This window comes from Somniosus microcephalus, chromosome 16, assembly GCF_052327205.1.
Source record: "Somniosus microcephalus isolate GS21.2 chromosome 16, FLI_Smic_1.0, whole genome shotgun sequence".
In the NCBI taxonomy this organism is placed as follows: domain Eukaryota; kingdom Metazoa; phylum Chordata; class Chondrichthyes; order Squaliformes; family Somniosidae; genus Somniosus; species Somniosus microcephalus.
In genome coordinates this window covers 55,031,445-55,050,733 of record NC_141002.1, presented here as the reverse complement: position 1 = coordinate 55,050,733, position 19,289 = coordinate 55,031,445, and the positions used below count along the sequence as shown (strand labels likewise).

Below are 19,289 nucleotides of genomic sequence, written 5' to 3'. Positions count from 1 at the left end.
ACTGCCGGTACTGCAGTCTGAGACCAGTTATTCCCTTAAAGAGACATACACAACAATGCTCATGCATATATATGCATTTGGATGTACATATGGCAAAAGTTTGAAATGTTCATCTTAGCCACTTTTATTACACCAGCAGATCGCCCATAGTATTGCTCACATCTACACGAGGCGTGTTATGCTATGTGATCATCAATACATTATCAAGGCCATAGATTAACGGCGATGAAATATGTGAAGTTATGGACAGGAATTTCTTCGAAGATGCTCAAACTCCGGTGGCAAAACATCACCGGATGTGCGGAAGAAAACTTTTACACGGAGTTACGGTAACGGAGCGAGAGCGCCTCCGAGAAAATTCCCAGCTTAGGTTTCTATTGCATGTTACTCAGGGGTCATAGCAGTATTTAGGGGATCAAATTTGACAATTTTTGATTTTTTCCCCCCCATGAAAACTGATTGTTATTATATGTTCCTTAGCTTATGTTGTAGTGTATGTACCCGTCTATCTTTAAGGGAACTATTGAATGTAACCGTTCACCTTTAAGGGAACTACTTTAGGTGTGGCACTATTTGTTTGGCTTCTGTATACTGTAATACCGATAGTGACCACACCAGTATATAAGTGTTGTGCCAGGAGTTATTGGGCAGATTCGCCCGGACCTTCGAATAGTAAAGACCTGTTTTGTTTGTTACTTCTGAAGTCTGTGTATTTATTAACTGCACAACCCACAGACTTTACAGTGGCGACGAGTCCGATCGTACCCTGCGGCAAGATTACCAAAGCAAGAAGAGCGTCGAAGAGAGGCAACCGCCCTCGTCGTGCTGCTGGAAGAAAACACGAGGCTGCAGCAGGAGAAAGGTGGAAGACTTTAGCAACAAAAGCTTCCATTAGCAACAGGCACTGACTACCCTTCTACCACGGTGCGGAGTGAGCCGATCAGCAGGGAACAAGGCGGCCGAAGAGACTGTGAGTAGGGGAAGGTGTAGAAGTATCCGGAGGATAAGGGCAGAGCACTCAACCTCGGTCGAGGGGGAGCTGTGCCGGCCAAAAGTCGGGTCCAACGGCGTCGGGTGACAGCCGGACCGCGATCGGCGGGAAAAATCCGGGCAGCGACCGCAGCCACGAAGCGCTGAGCCTGCGAGTAGGCGCGGGAAGAGAAACCCAGCCGCAGCCGGGGAGGGAAACACCGGTCTGCGAGAGGGCTGGAGAGGCGAACGGGAACCGTGCGGGTGAGAGCCGGGTGCGGAGAGAGAGACTGCGAGGAGCCAGTCCAGCGGCTGAGCTGTTCTCCACCAACGGGGTACTCAGAGCCGGCAAAACCGAACGTGCGGGAGTGGGTGAGAGACACAGCCGAAAACGGGGTGAGAGACTGCGCGAGAGCCAGTCCAGCGGCTGAACTGTTCTCCACCAACGGGGTACCCAGGGCCGGTAGCACCGAACGTGCGGATGAGAGAGCGACAGAGCCGGGTACGGAGAGAGAGACTGCGCGAGAGCCAGTCCAGCGGCTGAACTGTCCTCCGTTAATGGGGTGTACCCAGCGCCGGTTGGGCCGTGCGGGCGGGAGGAAAAGACATAGCCGAGTAAGGGGAGCTGTGCGGAAGCCAGCCAGCAGCTGAACCTGTCCGCTGTGGGGGAAGCGTACCCCTTCCACCGGGAAGAAACGCGGGAAGCCGCCATTAGGCGGAGAAGACGCCAGAAGCGGGAAACCGCCATTGAAGTGGGCGGGGCGAGAAAGGAAGAGCGGGAAACCGCCATTTTCGCGGGAAAACCGCCATCTTGATTGACATACCGCCATTGAAGTGGGCGGGGAGAGAAGGAAAGAGCGGGAAACCGCCGATTTCGCGGGAAAACCGCCATCTTCGAAACAAACAAATAAATAAGAATACTTAAAGAAATACTGGTGCTGCTCCCAAGGGAAGAAAAATGCCTAAGCGAGGGAATATTAACGACTTTAATTCGGAAATAGAAGACTGGGCCACGTACGTGGAACGCATAGAGATCTATTGCGAAGCCAACAAAATAGAGGAAGACGACAAGGCGATAACATTGCTAAACTCGATGGGGGCAAAAACATACGGGCTCTTGAAGCATCTAATAGCACCAAATAAACCAGCGGATCAGACCTTCGAAGAGATTGTGGCTGTGCTGAAGGACCATTTGAACCCCACACCGCTGATGCTGGCTGAACGATTCAAATTCTATGCAAGAACGCAGAAGAAAGACGGAAGCAATGCGGAATACTTGGTCGAACTGCGTAGGCTAGCGAAATACTGCCAGTTCGGAGGGAATCTGACAGAAGCGCTGCGGGACAAGTTCGTATGCGGATTGTCCAAAGAAGGGACGCAGAAGCGACTACTGGAAAAGAACGACCTCACACTGGACAGGGCTGTCCTTATAGCTGCATCGCACGAAGCCGCAGCGAAAGGAACGGCGGAAATGCAACTAAAGGCGGCGGCACTTGGGGTGGACCAAATTACTTCAAGCACAACAAAATGCTACCGTTGTGGGAAGACCACGCATGACCAGAATCAATGCTGGTTTAAGAACCAAGAGTGTAGGAAATGTGGCAAACTGGGTCACATCGCGAAGGTATGCCGGTCCGGGAAAAAGACCAATAATCAAAGGAAGCCACCACAAGAAAAGTACAACAAGGTACACAAGGTGGCTGAGAAGAGTTCAGATGAACAGAATTCAGACTCAGACCCAAACAACCAGGAGCTGGGTAGTCTGAGAATCCACAATGTGGGTAAAGAAACGGATCTACAGGCCATCTGGGTCATACTAAAAATAGCTGGAGTCCAAGTAAGAATGGAGCTGGACACTGGATCAGCTCTATCAGTCATCAACCGAAGGGACTACCACCGGCTATTCTCTCACATACCTTTAAGAAATACCAAGTTCGTATTACAGACATACACGGGGCATAACGTATACCCCGTGGGGAAAATAAGAGTCAAGGTGAGAGATAGGGGTAAAGAACACCCAAGAATGAACTTGTACGTATTACCTGAGGGAGGACCACCACTTCTAGGACGGGAGTGGATTAAGAAAATAGACATGGAATGGCATTACCTAAAAGCCATAATGAGGGAGGACTCGGTGCAAGCTATTAGCTCAGATTCTGAAATGGATGATGATAAGACCAAGTCGAATATGGAAGACAAGGCTAAAAGGGACTTGCCGACGATGGGAAAGAAAACGAAGACATGCAGAAGGACTTATGGTACCAAGAAGAATAAAGCTGCAGAGCAGAACTCCAGGTTGACAGAGAATTCTGAGCCTGTTCAAGCAAAGGATTCATCCATGACGGAAGAACACCGAGCTCGGACGCAAACTTATGTCAAAGTACGACAACAATTAGAACAGTTGAGTGACCGTCTCGTACAAGAGATGAAAAATATGGAAAGGTTCTGGGACACTGAATGGGAGAACCTGGAAAGACTACAGAGACAGCTAGCTCAAGCAGAGAGCGACCATAGAGCCATCGTGGTCAAATACCAATCACATTCCCCTGATGCTGTTCAGGAACTAGAATATTTACAGAATGAACCAAAGGAAGAGGAATCTTCAGGGAGCCAGGATTTTATTCCAGTTCTTCTCTACGACTCCTTACAAGCAGAGTGTGAGAAGTTGAAAGAACAGTATGAACAGGCCCAGGCTACAATTCTGGAGGGGGTTAACTCGGCAGCCTCCGAAAAGCTAGTTTCAGTCGAAGCATATGAACAACTAAAGGTTGAACATGAGCAAGAAGTCCAAAGGCTGCAGGAAATTCTTGATGAGCTCAAGGCCAAGACAGACTCATCGGTAGGAGATCCATCCATAGATGAGAAATTAGAGGTGAAAATCATGGCAGAGCATGAAAGACAGGATGTCCAAGAACTTATAAAAACATTGAAGGACACCCAAGACAAATATGAGGCGGCAATGACTGAGATTCAACAACTTGAAGAACAGATTCAACTGGGAATCCTTTCAGTGGAAGAACAGGACACTGTAAGAATGGTCCCTGAACATGAACTAGAGAGCATCAGGGCGCAACTTTTCCGAGCGCTGAAAGCCAAAGTTCAAGAGGAACGTAAGGTGGAAGTATTGGAGAAAGAGGTGGAGGAAATGGAGAAGACTCTGATCCACCGTGTTCCCAGGGAAGAGTTAACGGTCAGCCAACTCCTTCATATGCTGAAGGACAAGACTCTGCAAGGGGAACAATCTGAACACAAGCTTCAATCTTCAGGGGGAATGAGTTCGGAGCTCTCAAAAGTCACGGAGATAGCTGAGGTGGCAACACAAATTTTACAAGGATGCCAAAAGTATGTTGAATCACGTCAAGGTGAACAGAAGAATGTGGAAACCGTTACTTCAGTAGAAGGGTTAAATAGCCTGATAACGCAATTACCGATGGAAAGGAAGGTATTGAACTCACAAATGAGGTCCGTCGTGAAGGAATGGCAGATAACCCAGGAAGAGCGGGATGAATATGAATGCATGAAGAAGGCTTTTCAAGAAAGATGTTTAGGGAAGGAACCACCGTCAGCTAACGTCCAGACGGGTGAGGAGGAAGAAGAAGTCTCTCTCGCTGGCCTAACTCAGGACGAACCCGAATATTACCATGACCTGTTGAGTGACACTGAATATTACGAGGATGTGGTCTGCCCAGCTTGTGATGAGAACTCTCAAAGTGCTGAAATCCGGAGGAAGCACTTAAGGTCTAAGGAACATAGAGAGTTGGTGGCGCCACAGCTGGCAGCCGAGAAAGGAGCTCCGAGAGTTTCAAAAAGGCAGAAAAGAAAAAGAAGAAGCAGAAGATAATAACTGTCTAAAATATTAGCACTTCTACCATTCCAGGCGGGACATTACGAAAGGAGCTAAATTAGTTGAAAAACTGGAAAATGTCAAGACAGCCAGTTGGTTGTAAAAGTCCGCACTGCTGGTTCAACAGGACGAAGGTTCAAGCTGTTACGTCAAGAAAAAGGCTATGGAGGAGTCACGCTAGCCAGGTAATCCGGCTACACCAAAGAAATGTTGTTCGGAACGAGTCAAGATCAGAGACTGAATCTATGAACTGTTTCCGCAGAGACTGAACCTGTGAACTGTTTCCACCGAGATTATATTTGTAAATTGTTTTATATGACATTGACTCCACCGAGATTATATCTGTAATTTGTTTTATAGGAAGTTGAAGATATGTATGTTTAACGGGGACTCTGTAAGTAATAAGCTAAAAAGGGAGGATTGTAGTGTATGTACCCGTCTATCTTTAAGGGAACTATTGAATGTAACCGTTCACCTTTAAGGGAACTACTTTAGGTGTGGCACTATTTGTTTGGCTTCTGTATACTGTAATACCGATAGTGACCACACCAGTATATAAGTGTTGTGCCAGGAGTTATTGGGCAGATTCGCCTGGACCTTCGAATAGTAAAGACCTGTTTTGTTTGTTACTTCTGAAGTCTGTGTATTTATTAACTGCACAACCCACAGACTTTACATATGTGTTTAATGTTCAACCTTTAAAAAAAATGATCATACACAGGAAGCTGGTGGGAAGATGTTTGCAGTTCCAGGTGTCTGGTAATCGTGGAGTAGGATTCATGGTAGTAGCGGGAGGGTCATGGGATTAGGGTTTTTGAGGGGTGTGATGCTGGATTTGGTAAAGTAAACAAAGAACGTGCATTTATTTATATTGTGGCTTTCTTGTCCCCAGGACATCCAAAAGTGTTTCATAACCAATGAATTACTTTTTGAAGTGTAGTCACTGTTATTTTGTAGACAACTGGTTGGGGTACTAGGTTTAGCACTCCTGGTGATGGTGCTGGCAGTACCTGTGGTGGGGAGGAATAGGTGTTCAGGGCAGGAAAAGAAAAACTTGGATTGATATAGCGCCTTTCATGACCTCAGGACATCCCAGAGCGCTTTACAGCCAGTGAAGTACTTTTGAAGTGTAGTCACTGTTAGAATGTAGGAGGAGCAAAATATTGTTGAAAAGAGTGGGGAGGGGTGGAAAGGTATGGATGCATGATGCAGGAGGCAGTAGGAGTTAGTGGCAATTGGCGGGAAGGCACAAGAGTTTAGAGTGGGAGCTGGAAAAGGGTGTTCATGGCAGAAAATGATAGAGGGTGTGGTGAGTGGGAAAGGGTGGGAAGGCATGACTGATCATGACAGGAATGGCAAAAGGTGGTAGAAGAGCGAGGAAGTAGGAGAAAAGTTGGGGTGCTTGCAGTGGGAGGTGGTGGGGGAAGTAGTGAGAGGGAATGGACATTCAGAGTAACAAAAGACAGAGAATGGAAAGGGGGAAGGTATGAGTGTTGGGATGCGAGGCAGTAAAAGGGAGAGGGGAAGGGTAAGGGGCAGGAGATGGTGTGGAGCATGGAGCAAGTGCAGGTCGGGAGGGTGACAGCAGGGCGGGAGAGGGGTGAAGGAGAATCCACTCCCACAGGTCTGGGGAAGCCCGTTATTTAAGTATTTCCAGTTTAAATAACAGAAGCTTCAAATCCAGGTACCCATGAGAACCAGAAATGGGCTTTTGAAGTGCAGAGGTGGGATTCCCTTTATGACTTCACCATGCTATAGATTCGCATTGCTTGAGAACTGGGAAATATTTTTACCAGTAATGTTATTTGTTGGTTCGGCAGAAATACACACTTTACATTTTATGCTCTACTTTAAAAACAGAATACAACAGAAGCACACTATTGTTCCATAAAATAAGTTTATAATGTTGAAGTTTTATTACATGCAGTTGTCATATGCACCCTTGAAATCAGCCAAAGCAGAACCTTTTACACTTTCCTTCTTAAGAATTATCTTTTTGTACCATATGCAAATTGAATTACATAATAAATACACAACTACTCCTACTTACGTTTTCAATCTATCATAGTATGAACATTTCTTTGTGCGCTTTATTCAAGGAGTCAGAAACAAGCCATCCTCTGCCAATTGCAGACACACTTCTCTAAAGCCTCTGCTGTATTCCCCTCCCCCCCCCCCCCCCCCCCCCCCCGGCCCTTGAGTTGTATAGTTTAGTGAATTGGTGGAAATCCAATCAGGTATATTTATATAAAAACAGAAAATGCTGGAAATACTCTCTGCCTGATTTGGTGAGTATTTCCAGCATTTTCTGTTTTGAATTTAGATTTCCAGCATTGCAGTGTTTTGCTTTTGTTTCAAGTATACTTATAACTGGTCTCTACAGGAAGGTTGATGCACTATCAATTACTACAAAAGACTGGAAGTTGAGAGAGTAACAAACAGGCTTTTATTACCAAAGAACAGAGCATGCCTCTTGTGGTTGCCTGGTATCCAAAAGGGCTGGGGGCTGCCGAGCAGCCACCTTTATACCCAGCCATGAGGGTGGAGCCAGGGGCGGAGTCAGCTGAGGCATGCACAGACAAGTACAACAATATGCAAGAGTGAACAACAGTACTAACAGTGAACAACAATACTAACAACAGTGGTGAACAACAATACTAACAACAGTGGTTTACCACATTCACCCCTTGTTTAGAATTGAGTCCGGCGGGGTGAAGTGCACTAAAAATTCGTGTACTGAAGTCTATCAGGAGGCCTTGTAAGCTGTCCTGAGCGTCGCAGCAGCGGCGGTGATGGTGCAGCATCCAACGTTGAACCTGGTGTCTCGTTCAGAGGAGGTGTAGCAGGTGGCAGACCCTGGGGCTGCTGCATGCCGTCTACAGGGGTCAGAGCGCGGGTAATGGGAGGTAGCGATGGTGGTCTCTCAGAGGCACCCGAAGTTGCGAGGTCTCGTGCGGGGACTGTGTCCTGGGGGTAGGCAGGAATAGCGGTGGGTGGCGAAGAGGGTGTTTCAGGAGCACCCGCAGGTGCGAGGTCGCGAATGGAGACTGTGTCCTCCCGCCCGTCCGGGTACACCACGTAAGCATACTGCAGGTTGGCGTGGAGGAGGCTCACCCTCTCGACCAGGGGGTCCGCCTTATGGGACCTCACGTGCTTCCGCAGTAGGACGGGTCCTGGAGAAGTCAGCCATGTTGGTAGCGAAATCCCCGACGTGGACTTCCTGGGGAAGGAGAACATTCTCTCGTGAGGAGTGGCATTGGTGGGTGTACAGAGCAGCGACCGAATGGAATGGAGCGCCGCAGGGAGGACCTCCTGCCAGCGGGAGGTCGGAAGGCCCTTAGATTTTAAGTTTAAAAGGACTGCCTTCCAGACTGTCGCATTCTCCCTTTCCACCTGGCCGTTACCCCGGGGGTTGTAGCTGGTGGTCCTGCTTGTAGCAATGCCTCTCGCGAGCAGGTACTGCCGAAGTTCGTCGCTCATAAAAGATGAGCCCCTGTCGCTATGGATATAGCTAGGGAAATCGAACAATGCGAAGAGGTCATTCAGACATTTAATGACCGTGGTACTGGTCATGTCCGAGCAAGGGATGGCAAACGGGAAACGGGAGTACTCATCAATTATATTGAGGAAGTACACATTGCGGTCAGAGGAGGGGAGGGGCCCTTTAAAATCGATGCTCAGCCGCTCGAAGGGGCGCGTGGCTTTGATCAGGCTCGCTCTGTCCGGCCTATAAAAATGCGGCTTGCACTCGGCACAGATCTGGCAGTTCCTGGTCATGGTCCTGACCTCCTCGATGGAGTAGGGCAGGTTACGGGATTTGATAAAATGGAAGAACCTGGTGACCCCCGGGTGGCAGAGGTCATTGTGGAGGGTCTGTAATCTATCAACCTGCGCGTTGGCGCACATACCACGTGATAGGGCATCTGGGGGCTGTGGTAAACCACTGTTTGTATTCCACTGTGTACATGCCTGGACAGGCCTCGGCTGACTCCTCCCACAAGTCCTAGTATAAAGGTGACTGCTCCCCAGCCCTTTGTATTCTGGACCGGTCGACCACTCGAGGCAGACCTTCATTCTTTTGTTAATAAAAGCCTTTAGTTACTCTCTTAACTCTCAGTCTTTTATGAGTAATTGATAGCGCATCAGGGGCTCATTGAGTTTCCCGGGCCGCTACAAGATATCGTAATTGTAGGTGGAGAGTTCGATTCTCCACCTTAATATCTTGTCATTCTTGATTTTGCCCCGCTGCTTATTATGAAACATAAAAGCTACTGAACGCTGGTCAGTGAGCAGGGTAAATCGTTTTCCGGCCAGGTAATGCCGCCAATGTCGCACGGTTTCCACAATGGCCTGGGCCTCCTTTTCGACAGAGGAGTGTCGAATCTCGGGGCCCTGGAGGGTCCTTGAGAAAAAGGCCACGGGTCTCCCTGCCTGGTTAAGGGTTGCAGCTAGGGCAAAGTCGGATGCGTCGCTCTCCACTTGAAAAGGGAGGGACTCATCCACAGCGTGCATTGTGGCCTTCGCAATGTCGCTCTTTATGAGAGTGAAGGCTGCACAGGCCTCTGCTGTCAGGGGGAAGGAGGCGGACTTGATGAGGGGTCGGGCTTTATCCGCATAGTTGGGCACCCACTGAGCATAGTAAGAGAAAAACCCCAGGCATCTCTTCAGTGCTTTCTGGCAGTGGGGGAGGGGGAGCTCCATAAGAGGGCGCATTCTATCGGGGTCTGGGCCGATGACTCCGTTCTCCACTACGCAGCCAAGAATAGCAAGGCGCTTAGTACGAAACATACATTTGTCTTTGTTGTATGTGAGATTCAGCCGCTGGGCTGTCCGGAGGAATTTCCCTAGATTAACGTCGTGGTCCTGCTGGTCGTGGCCGCAGATGGTGACGTTGTCTAGATATGGGAAAGTGGCCTGGAGCGCGTTCTGGTCAACCATCCGGTCCATCTCCCGTTGGAAGACAGAAACTCCGTTGGTGACGCCGAATGGAACTCTGAGAAAGTGATAGAGCCGACCGTCAGCTTCAAAAGCTGTGTACTGGCGGTCCTCAGCCCTGATGGGGAGCTGGTGGTATGCCGACTTCAGATCAATCGTCGAGAACACCCGGTATTGTGCTATCTGATTGACCATGTCAGATATGCGGGGGAGTGGGTATGCATCCAACTGGGTGTAGCGATTGATCGTCTGGCTGTAGTCAATAACTAGGCGCTGTTTTCCGCCAGTCTTCACCACCACCACTTGTGCTCGCCATGGGCTATTGCTGCTCTCGATAATCCCTTCCTTCAGGAGTCTCGCTACCTCGGATTTAATGAAACCCCTATCCCCGGCACTGTAACGCCTACTTTTGGTAGCGATGGGCTTACAGTCGCGGGTGAGGTTAGCGAACAAGGAGGGGGGGGAGACTTTAAGGGTGGAGAGGCTGCAAATGGCGCGCGGCGGGCGATTTAAAAACTGCTGGCTGCAGACCGTGAGAGGGGGGAGGGGTCCACCATACGCTAAAGTGACACTCTTAAGGTGGCACTGAAAATCCAACCCCAGTGGGACGGCAGCGCAGAGATCGGGCAGGACCAGAAGTTTAAAATTTTTGTATTCAGTACCCCGCACTGAAAGAGTCACCATACAGTAGCCACCGACTTCCGCTGACTGGGCTTTGGAAGCCATAGAGATGCGATGATGCGTCGGCAGGACCGGGAGAGAGTAACTGCGCACCGTGTCGGGGTGTATAAAACTCTCCGTACTCCCGCTGTCAAAAAGGCAGGTAGTAGCGCGGCCGTTTACCATAATGTCCATCATGGACCCGGACAGTTGATGCGGGAGAGATTGATCCAGCGTCACGGAAGCCAGTGTATGTTCAAGCGCGTCGATGCGGTCGTCCGATGAGGCGGTGGTGGAGTCCAGGTCCCCCGTAACCGAAGTCGGAGGCGTCCAAGATGGCGGACAAAATGGCGGCGCCCACGGTCCCGATCCCCACGCGGCTGGGGGAGCCCAAGATGGCGGGCAAGATGGCTGCGCCCACGGTTCGCACGCGGCGCTGCTGGCGTTAGCGGTCTTCCCTTTGCAGGCGCTAACGTAGTGACCTTTCTTCCCGCAGCCGGAGCAGGTAGCATTCTTCGCGGGGCAGCGTGCTCTAGGGTGTTTAGCTTGGCCACAAAAATAGCATTTTTGTGCCTTGGACATCGCTGCAGCAGTCGGAGGTGGCGGTCCCATGGCCCAAGATTGCGGCGTCCACGGCGCGGGGCGATTAGGGGAGAAAGCGTCCATATTTCTGTGGGCCGCGTCGAGCGAGAGCGCGAGGGACACTGCCTTTGTCAGGTCTATTTCACCCTTCTCCAGCAGCCTCTGCCGGGAGTAGTCGGACCTTAGACCCGCAATGAAAGCGTCTCGTATCAGTCCCTCCGCATGTGCCGCGGCCGATACTTCCTTGCAGTCGCAGCTGCGTCCGAGTACCCGCAGTGCCCGTAGGAAGGCCTCCACCGATTCCCCGGGCTGCTGTCTGCGAGATCTTAAAAGGTGCCTGGCATAGACCGTGTTAACCGGGCGTGCATACTGCCCTTTCAGTAGGTCGATAGCCGCCGCGTAGGTCGTCGCATCTTGGATTGAAGTATAGACTTGGTGGCTCACCTTCGAGGCCAGGATTTTCAGTTTATTTTCATCGAGAGTCACGGTCGAGGCTTCCAGATACGCCTCAAAGCAACGCAGCCATTGTGCGAATTTAGTCGACGAACCCGCTTCTTGGGGGTCTAGGTCCAGGCATGTTGGTCTGAGGGCTCGCAGCAGCGCCTGCTGCTCAGCGTTTTGCGCCATCGGTTGATCAGCATTCGCAGCCAACATTTAACTTTGGTAATAAAATTGATGCACTATCAATTACTACAAAAGACTGGAAGTTGAGAGAGTAACAAACAGGCTTTTATTACCAAAGAACAGAGCATGCCTCTTGTGGTTGCCTGGTATCCAAAAGGGCCGGGGGCTGCCGAGCAGCCACCTTTATACCCAGCCATGAGGGTGGAGCCAGGGGCGGAGTCAGCTGAGGCATGCACAGACAAGTACAACAATATGCAAGAGTGAACAACAGTACTAACAGTGAACAACAATACTAACAACAGTGGTTTACCACAAAGGTCACCATTAAAAATTTTGGGATAGACAGCCGCTCTCCCCCCCCCCTTGATTCATTACAACGACTCAGCCCAGTGAAGTGAGCAATTTTACACAGAGCTGGCTGCAGAAGAATTCTAGTGAACTAGTACGGTGGTTCTCAAACTGGGGTCCGTAGAGACTTTCCAGGGGGTCCGCGAACTAAACCGCCTCTGAAACATTGAAATAAAAAGGTTTCTAACCAGAGACCACTTCAATAACGATAAATTAAATGTTATTAACACTAATAATAACCTCTACCCACCCCACCAACCTCTAAGTACGGCCTCTCTGCACACTGATTGCTTGGAAAGCTCCCGATAGAACAGATTCACCATTTATTAGTTCTTTGACGCATCAATCATACGACACACTAACATCCAGTTTGTGGAGAGGAATAGGTAGAATCATTGGTTAAAATCTAGGTTTAGATTTTAACCAATGAAAACAACTCTGGCATGCATCTATCTATAATTATTTTTTAATTATTGTAATATACAAACTCACACATATATAAATAAATAATGAATGCAAGTTTTTTTTTTAAATCCATAAAATGATCCCGCCCCTTTTTCTGATTGGTGAGAGTGCAGTTGTTGAAGAGCGTAATAAAAACAGAAAATGCTGGAAATACTCAGCAGGTCAGGCAGCATCTGTGGAGAGAGAAACAGAGTTAACGTTTCAGGTCGATGATCCTTCGTCAGAACTGGAAAAAGTTGGAGAAGGAACAGGTTTTTAAGCAAGTGCAGGGGTAGGGAAAGGGGAGGAAAGAACAAAAGGGAAGGTCTGTGATAGGATGGAAAGCAGGAGAGATTAAGAGACATCTCCTGCCTTCCATCCTATCACAGACCTTCCCTTTTGTTCTTTCCTCCCTCCCCCCTCTCCCTGCCCCCGCACTTGCTTAAAAACCTGTGCCATCTCCAACATTTTCCAGTTCTGACGAAGGGTCATCGACCTGAAACGTTAACTCTGTTTCTCTCTCCACAGATGCTGCCCGACCTGCTGAGTATTTCCAGCATTTTCTGTTTTTATTTCAGATTTCCAGCATCCGCAGTATTTTGCTTTTGTGTTGAAGAGCGTTGATTGGATTAAGTAGCCGTCAATCATTTACGAGTGCCATTGTCAACATCCCACCAAGGATAGACAGACTCTGTAGTAGAAGCAGGCACACAATACAATACAATACAAATCGCTTTATTGGCATGATAAGGTACATCTTATGTTGCCAAAGCATCAAAATACATTTATGGTTGAACACATAAACGCGGTTCCATTCATACAGTGTATAAACAGGTATATCCCTGAGTTTATAAATATATTTTCGCCTTGTTTATATATACTCTTGTCTTAGTTTACTGGTTGTCCCTCTGTTCATGGCAAGCTGTAACATAGTGTGCCGCCAGTGTTACACAGCTTCTCTCCTCCCCCAGTAGGAATGGGAGTTTTTGGTTGTCAGTCAGATTTCTGAATTCAGGGCATATTTGTGAGAATTTTTGATAGAAATTCTCTCTGATGCCCTGATATTTTCCACAGGCTGTGAGGAAGTGCATCTCTGTCTCAACTACCCCCTGACTGCAGTGAGAGCATATCCTGTCTTCTCTTGGCAGCCTGGTCTGCCTGTGTCTGCCTTTTTCGATCGCTAGGCTATGTTCGCTAAGTCTGTACCTTGTCAAGGTTCTTCTCAGTTTGTTATCCTTTACCATGGTCAGGTAATCAGCTATGTTGTATTGTCTGTTTAGGGCCAAGTAGCAATTGAGTTTGCTTTGGGTTTTTGTTGTTTCTGCCCAATATGACAGATATTTTTCCTTTTGCTTAGCGACGATTGTGTTGGGTCGAATTCTTTGTGTTACCCTGTCACTGTCCTGGGGCTGGTTATTGTTAGTATTGTTATTAGTTACTTTATTGAGTCCCAGGACTAGTTGACTGAGGGTATTCTTCTTTATGGTCAGCTCTTGGCATTTCAGGGCGTCGTAGTGATAGCATTGGGGGTTGCTCATTTGTAGGTGATTCCAAAATTTGGTGGCTCTTTTTTGGATAGTGATTATTAATGGGTATTGGCCTAGTTCCGCCCTGCATGCGTTGTTTACTGTTTTCCTTTGAGTCCGGAGGATACTTTTACAGAATTCCGCATGTAGGATCTCAATTGGGTGTTTGTCCCATTTTGCAAAATCTTGTTGTGTTAGTGGTCCCCAGACCTCACTGCCATAGAGTGCAATTGGTTCAATTACTGATTTGAAAATTTTGAGCCAAATGCTAATTGGGATTTCTATTTGGATTGATTTTTTGATGGCATAGAAAGCCCTTCTTGCTTTCTCTTTCAGTTCATTCACAGCCAGTTTGAAGTTTCCCGTAGAACTGATTTTTAAGCCCAAGTATGTGTAGTGAGTGGTTTGTTCAATTTTGGTTGTTCCTACTGTGAAATTTATTGTGGCCCATCTATTGATATCTGTAAGTAAATACCTGTTTTCTAAAACGTATTATTAAAACACTCTTTACATGTGGCACTTCCATATTATGCATATTCTATATTATAATTTAGATGAGGGTCTATGTTTACTATTCCATTTGAAAAGGGGTCCTTCAACCAAAGAAGTTTGAGAACCGCTGAACTAGTTGATGGTATGCACTGGTCGTCTGGCACGTTATAAAACTCGAAAAATTGTCTCACAGTCAAAAACATCCTCCCCAGCGTTCTTATCCTGGAGTACAAATGGCCAAACCCAAGAGCTGACTTTAGGAGAACCAACAACTTGTTGACCTTGGGCACTAGATAAACAAAAATGAGCAACATCTGTGAAAAATAAACCAGAATTTAATATGGTTCCAGGGATGAGGGACTTCAGTTATGTGGATAGACTGGAGAAGCTGGGGTTGTTCTCCTTAGAGCAGAGAAGGTTGAGTGGAGATTTGATAGAGGTGTTCAAAATCATGAGGGGTCTAGACAGAGTAGATAGAGAGAAACTTCCCATTGGCAGAAGGGTCGAGAACCAGAGGACACAGATTTAAAGTGATTGACCAAAGGCGACATGAGAAAAAACTTTTTTTACACAGCAAGTGGTTAGGATCTGGAATTCACTGCCTGAAAGGACAGTGGAGGCAGATTCAATTGTGGTTTTCAAAGGGAATTGAATAAGTACCTAAAAGAAAAAAAATTGCAGGGCCACGGGGAAAGGACGGGGGAGTGGGACTAGCTTAAGTGCTCTTGCTCGATGGTCCAAATGGCCTCCTTCTGTGCTGTAACCATTCTATAAGCAGGTCCTCCCCAGGTCAGTGTTTACTGTACACAAAATATGCTCATTTTACATTATTCATTCAGCTCTTTTTAAAAGGAGATAATCAACATGACATTAACTCCCTCTGGGGTGTCTGTTCAAACTGGCTTTTAGATCCATGTGGTGATCCCGTGGGGTCCACAGCGATCAGATTACTGTCCATCGGTTCAGATGTGTGTACTTTTGCTTATCTGATACATTACCTTCTATATTAATAAAAAGTTTTGTTGCAGTGATAACACCGTTTTCCTTTGGGTAGTTGTTTACTGTCTTTCAGAGGTAGGGGGTGTGTTATCTCAGTAGAAAATGTCAAAAACCCACTGCTCAATTGGGGGGAAGGAACAAACTCAATTTAATGTGTAGTTCCGCCATTTCAGTTTAAATTAAAAAAACATTATCCATGTGAATTGCTCTTTCACCATCTAGCTTAGTTCCAGGATAACAACAGAAAATGCTGGAAAAACTCAGCAGGCCAGGCAACATCCGTGGAGAGAAATTAGAGTCAACGTTTCGGGTCAAAACCCTTTATCAAAACTAAAGAGGCACAGGGAATGAAATAGATTAAGAGGCCGGGCTGGGAGAGAACAAAAGAGAAGAGACATTAAGAGGTATTCAAAACGAGACAAGATGGTGATAGGACTAGTGGAGACAAAAGACAACTCCAGATTGTTCCAGGATCTTCATTTCTTACCACTATATGTATTGATTTGTATGTGGGTTCAATGACGAGACATTTATGAAAGAGAATGTCTTTTAATCTAAAGTTTGTTCAACTCTGGTTAACAGCATTTACAGGAGACATCATGCTAGAAATCCATCTAAAGCGAAACTAAAACTAAACTGCTTGTCTCTGTCACATGCCCTCTGCTGGTCAGGCATAAGTAATCAATCAGGCAACTATGCTGGTAAGGCATCATAATCAAACAGGCAAATACCATCACTATTTGCTGATATCATTACATCTCCCTTTCTTAAAACAAAAGTATTTTACTTTTATCTAACAACATGTTTTCTTTGTATTACTCTGCATTTTAACTGTAACACTTAATGAACTTACATTATCATTATCATGATCAAGGTTTTTTAACCTTGTTTTGTGTGTTCACATGAAATATGTAAATACCTAGAACTTGAAGAAAGAATAAGATAACATTACTTCCTTCTATAACAATAGTCCTTAAATTTGCTCAATGAGTCTCTCAGGAGGCTTCACGTGTCTTGAGGATTTTCTGATTGATTGTCCTTGAATCTGAGTTGTTGCCTCAGATGATGATTTCTCAGCTGTGTGATCAGGTTGTTCAACAGTATCAGTCTCTTGACCTGCTGTGTGATCAGGTTGTTCAACAGTATCAGTCTCTTGACCTGCTGTGTGATCAGGTTGTTCAACAGTATCAGTCTTTTGACTTGCTGTGGCTGGTCCCATGAGAAGATCTTGACGATTTCTTCTCAGAACAGCACCCTCATCCGTCTGAATGGTGTATGATCTTGGTTGAACTTCACTCAGGACAGTTCCCTTCTGAGTCCATATGATTGTTTTGTCTTTGAACCTTACTTGGTCACCAGTGTGGAGTTCAGGTAGGTTTTGTGTTCCTCTGTCATAGTAGTACTTTTGCTTTTCTTTCTGTTGTTCTTTGAACTTCCTCACTTTCTCCCCCTCTTTTGTTTTCAGGAGGTTCTCCGGGATGGGTAGGTTTGACCTTAGCCGACGTCCCATAAGGAGTTGGGCTGGTGACATACCACACTCGAGCAGCGTTGTGCGGTATACAAGCATGCTCTGGTAGAAGTCAGTTCCACTGTCTTTTGCCTTGTACATCAGTCTTTTCACTGTCTGGACCGATTTTTCCACTAGTCCATTGGACTGTGGATAGTGAGGACTTGACATTGTGTGGACAAAGTCCCACTCTTTGGCAAAGTGTCGGAAACTTGCATTGTAAAACTGGGGTCTGTTGTCTGTGAAGACCTCGCTTGCCACGCCATGTCTGGAGAATATGGCTTTCATACATGTTATCACAGCATCTGCAGTGGTGGTGTACAGTCTACACACCTCTGGATACAGGGAGTAATAGTCTGTGACTACAAGATAGTCCTTCCCTTGACATACGAATAGGTCAGCGCCTACCTTCTGGTAAGGTCTGTCTGGCGCTGGGTGTGGCTTTAGTGGTTCTACCGGATTGCTTGCTCGATATTTCAGGCATATTGTGCAGTTTGACACCTCATTTGTCACATCTTGGTTGATTCGTGGCCAGTACATCACCTCTCGTGCTCTTTTCTTACACTTTTCCATTCCCAGATGTCCTCCATGGATCCTTTTTAGCATCTCTTTTCTCAGACTCTTTTGTTTTCTGTACACGTGAAAAATCTGTGCCTCTCAAACGTCACGTTACGTTTAGGTATGCAGTAGGCCTCAAACTGTTCCATTATTTTATCTAGTTTCATTTTGTCTCCATCAGCAGCGAATGTGAAGTTATTATACACCTCCAGCGCTTCATCACCCACGACATGTAAGAACAGTGACGATTTCCTTTTATTACTTTTCTCGTCAGCGCCAATTGCTGATAAATACAACCCCACACGTTGTTTGAACCTTCTCCAATTTTCAGCCACATTACCTGTCAACTGAAGCTTCGCCGGTGGGAGTAAACCTTCCATTTTTCACTTCGTTAGCTATTCTCTAATGGTAAGTAACGATGTTCTCTTTTGGCTTGCTAATCTGTGGAGAGCTGATTTAACTTCAGATTTTTCCTCTTCATCTCTTTCAATCACTTCTGACACCATGTATTGATTTCTTTGAGTTCAATGACGAGACATTTATGAAAGAGAATGTCTTTTAATCTAAAGTCTGTTCAACTCTTTATACAGCATTACAGGAGACATCATGCTAGTGATGCATCTAGAACGAAACTGAAACTAAACCAAACTGCTTGTCTCTGTCACATGCCCTCTGCTGGTCAGGCATAAGTAATCAATCAGGCAACTATGCTGGTAAGGCATCATAATCAAACAGGCAAATACCATCACTATTTGCTGATGTCATTGCACTATATATATATAAAGACAGTATTAGCCTTCTGACTGAATACTTAAGAAACCGGTTGGCCGGCCTCGTGGATAACAGCTTTGAACCGAGTTTCAGGGACAGCGCTGAAAAGAGACAAGAACTGGTGAACAAGGCAGATTCAAGTGTGGCTTTCAAAAGGGAACTGGCTAAGTACCTGAAGGAAAAACAAATGGCAGGGTTACGGGGAAAGTGGGACTAGCTGAAGTGCTCTTGCAGAGAGCCGGCACGGGCTCGACAGGCCGAATGGCCTCCTTCTGCGCTGTAACCATTCTAGGATCCGAAGTCCTTGACTTAGCAGTGCCGAGCTTGTGCGCCTGTGTCAAGCGGGACAAGGTGTAACACTTTGCGCCACGTTCCACGCCGGGGCGGCAGCGCGCCGGGTCACGTGAACAAGCCCCTCCCGGGGGCGCGCCGGGTCACGTGAACAAGCCCGCCCCGGGGACGCACCTCCCGTCACATTGCAACCTTCGCGCTCGATACACTGACGCCAATGCTGCGGCTGCGAGTCGAGGTCCCACCGAGATCTTCCTGCAAGATAGCAGCAGAAGGAAAAGAGTTTGGTTTCTAACAACTTCAGCTGCGCCGGGTTAAAGTGCATCAAGGGGCATGCTTTAACGTTCGTGCATGGTGTTCGCGGAAAGGGGCGGGGACACTTTCTGCATTTTAAGATTTCCCAGCAGCTGGCGCGTGACAGCCTTTGTTTCAAGCAGCAACCAGCAGGCAGACGGGTCGACATTGTGCTCCGGCGATCAGAGTGAGTAATGGGAGCTGCTGTGTTTGCCGACAGCTCTTCTTGCTGCTCAGTCTTGCAATCGCCTGTTCGAGGACCGAATGAGCCCTTTTAATGAGGTTTAAACTTGCAGGAAGGCGCGGGCTGTCACCAGCAGAAGGAAAAGATTTTGTATCGGACTTCAGCTGCGCCAGGTTAAACTGAACCAAGGGGCATGTTTTAACTTTCGGTTATTGTGTAAATAAGAACAAACAGTCGTAAAAGAACTTGAGAACTTGCTTT

General features: G+C 47.1%; 1 protein-coding gene across 4 annotated transcripts in view; it reads left to right on the top strand.

The window, feature by feature from the left end:
- The window catches only part of LOC147106189 (BH3-interacting domain death agonist-like), a 60,931-nt gene that overhangs the window by 22,476 nt on the left and 19,166 nt on the right, over positions 1–19,289 (top strand). The window contains exon 1 of one of the 4 annotated variants that reach the window (XM_086009056.1): positions 18,732–19,031. The exons of 1 other annotated variant lie outside the window; for it this stretch is intronic. The gene's annotated coding sequence lies outside the window, so the exon portion shown is untranslated. 2 more of the 4 variants (XM_086009057.1, XM_086009059.1) reach the window with 2 other exon arrangements.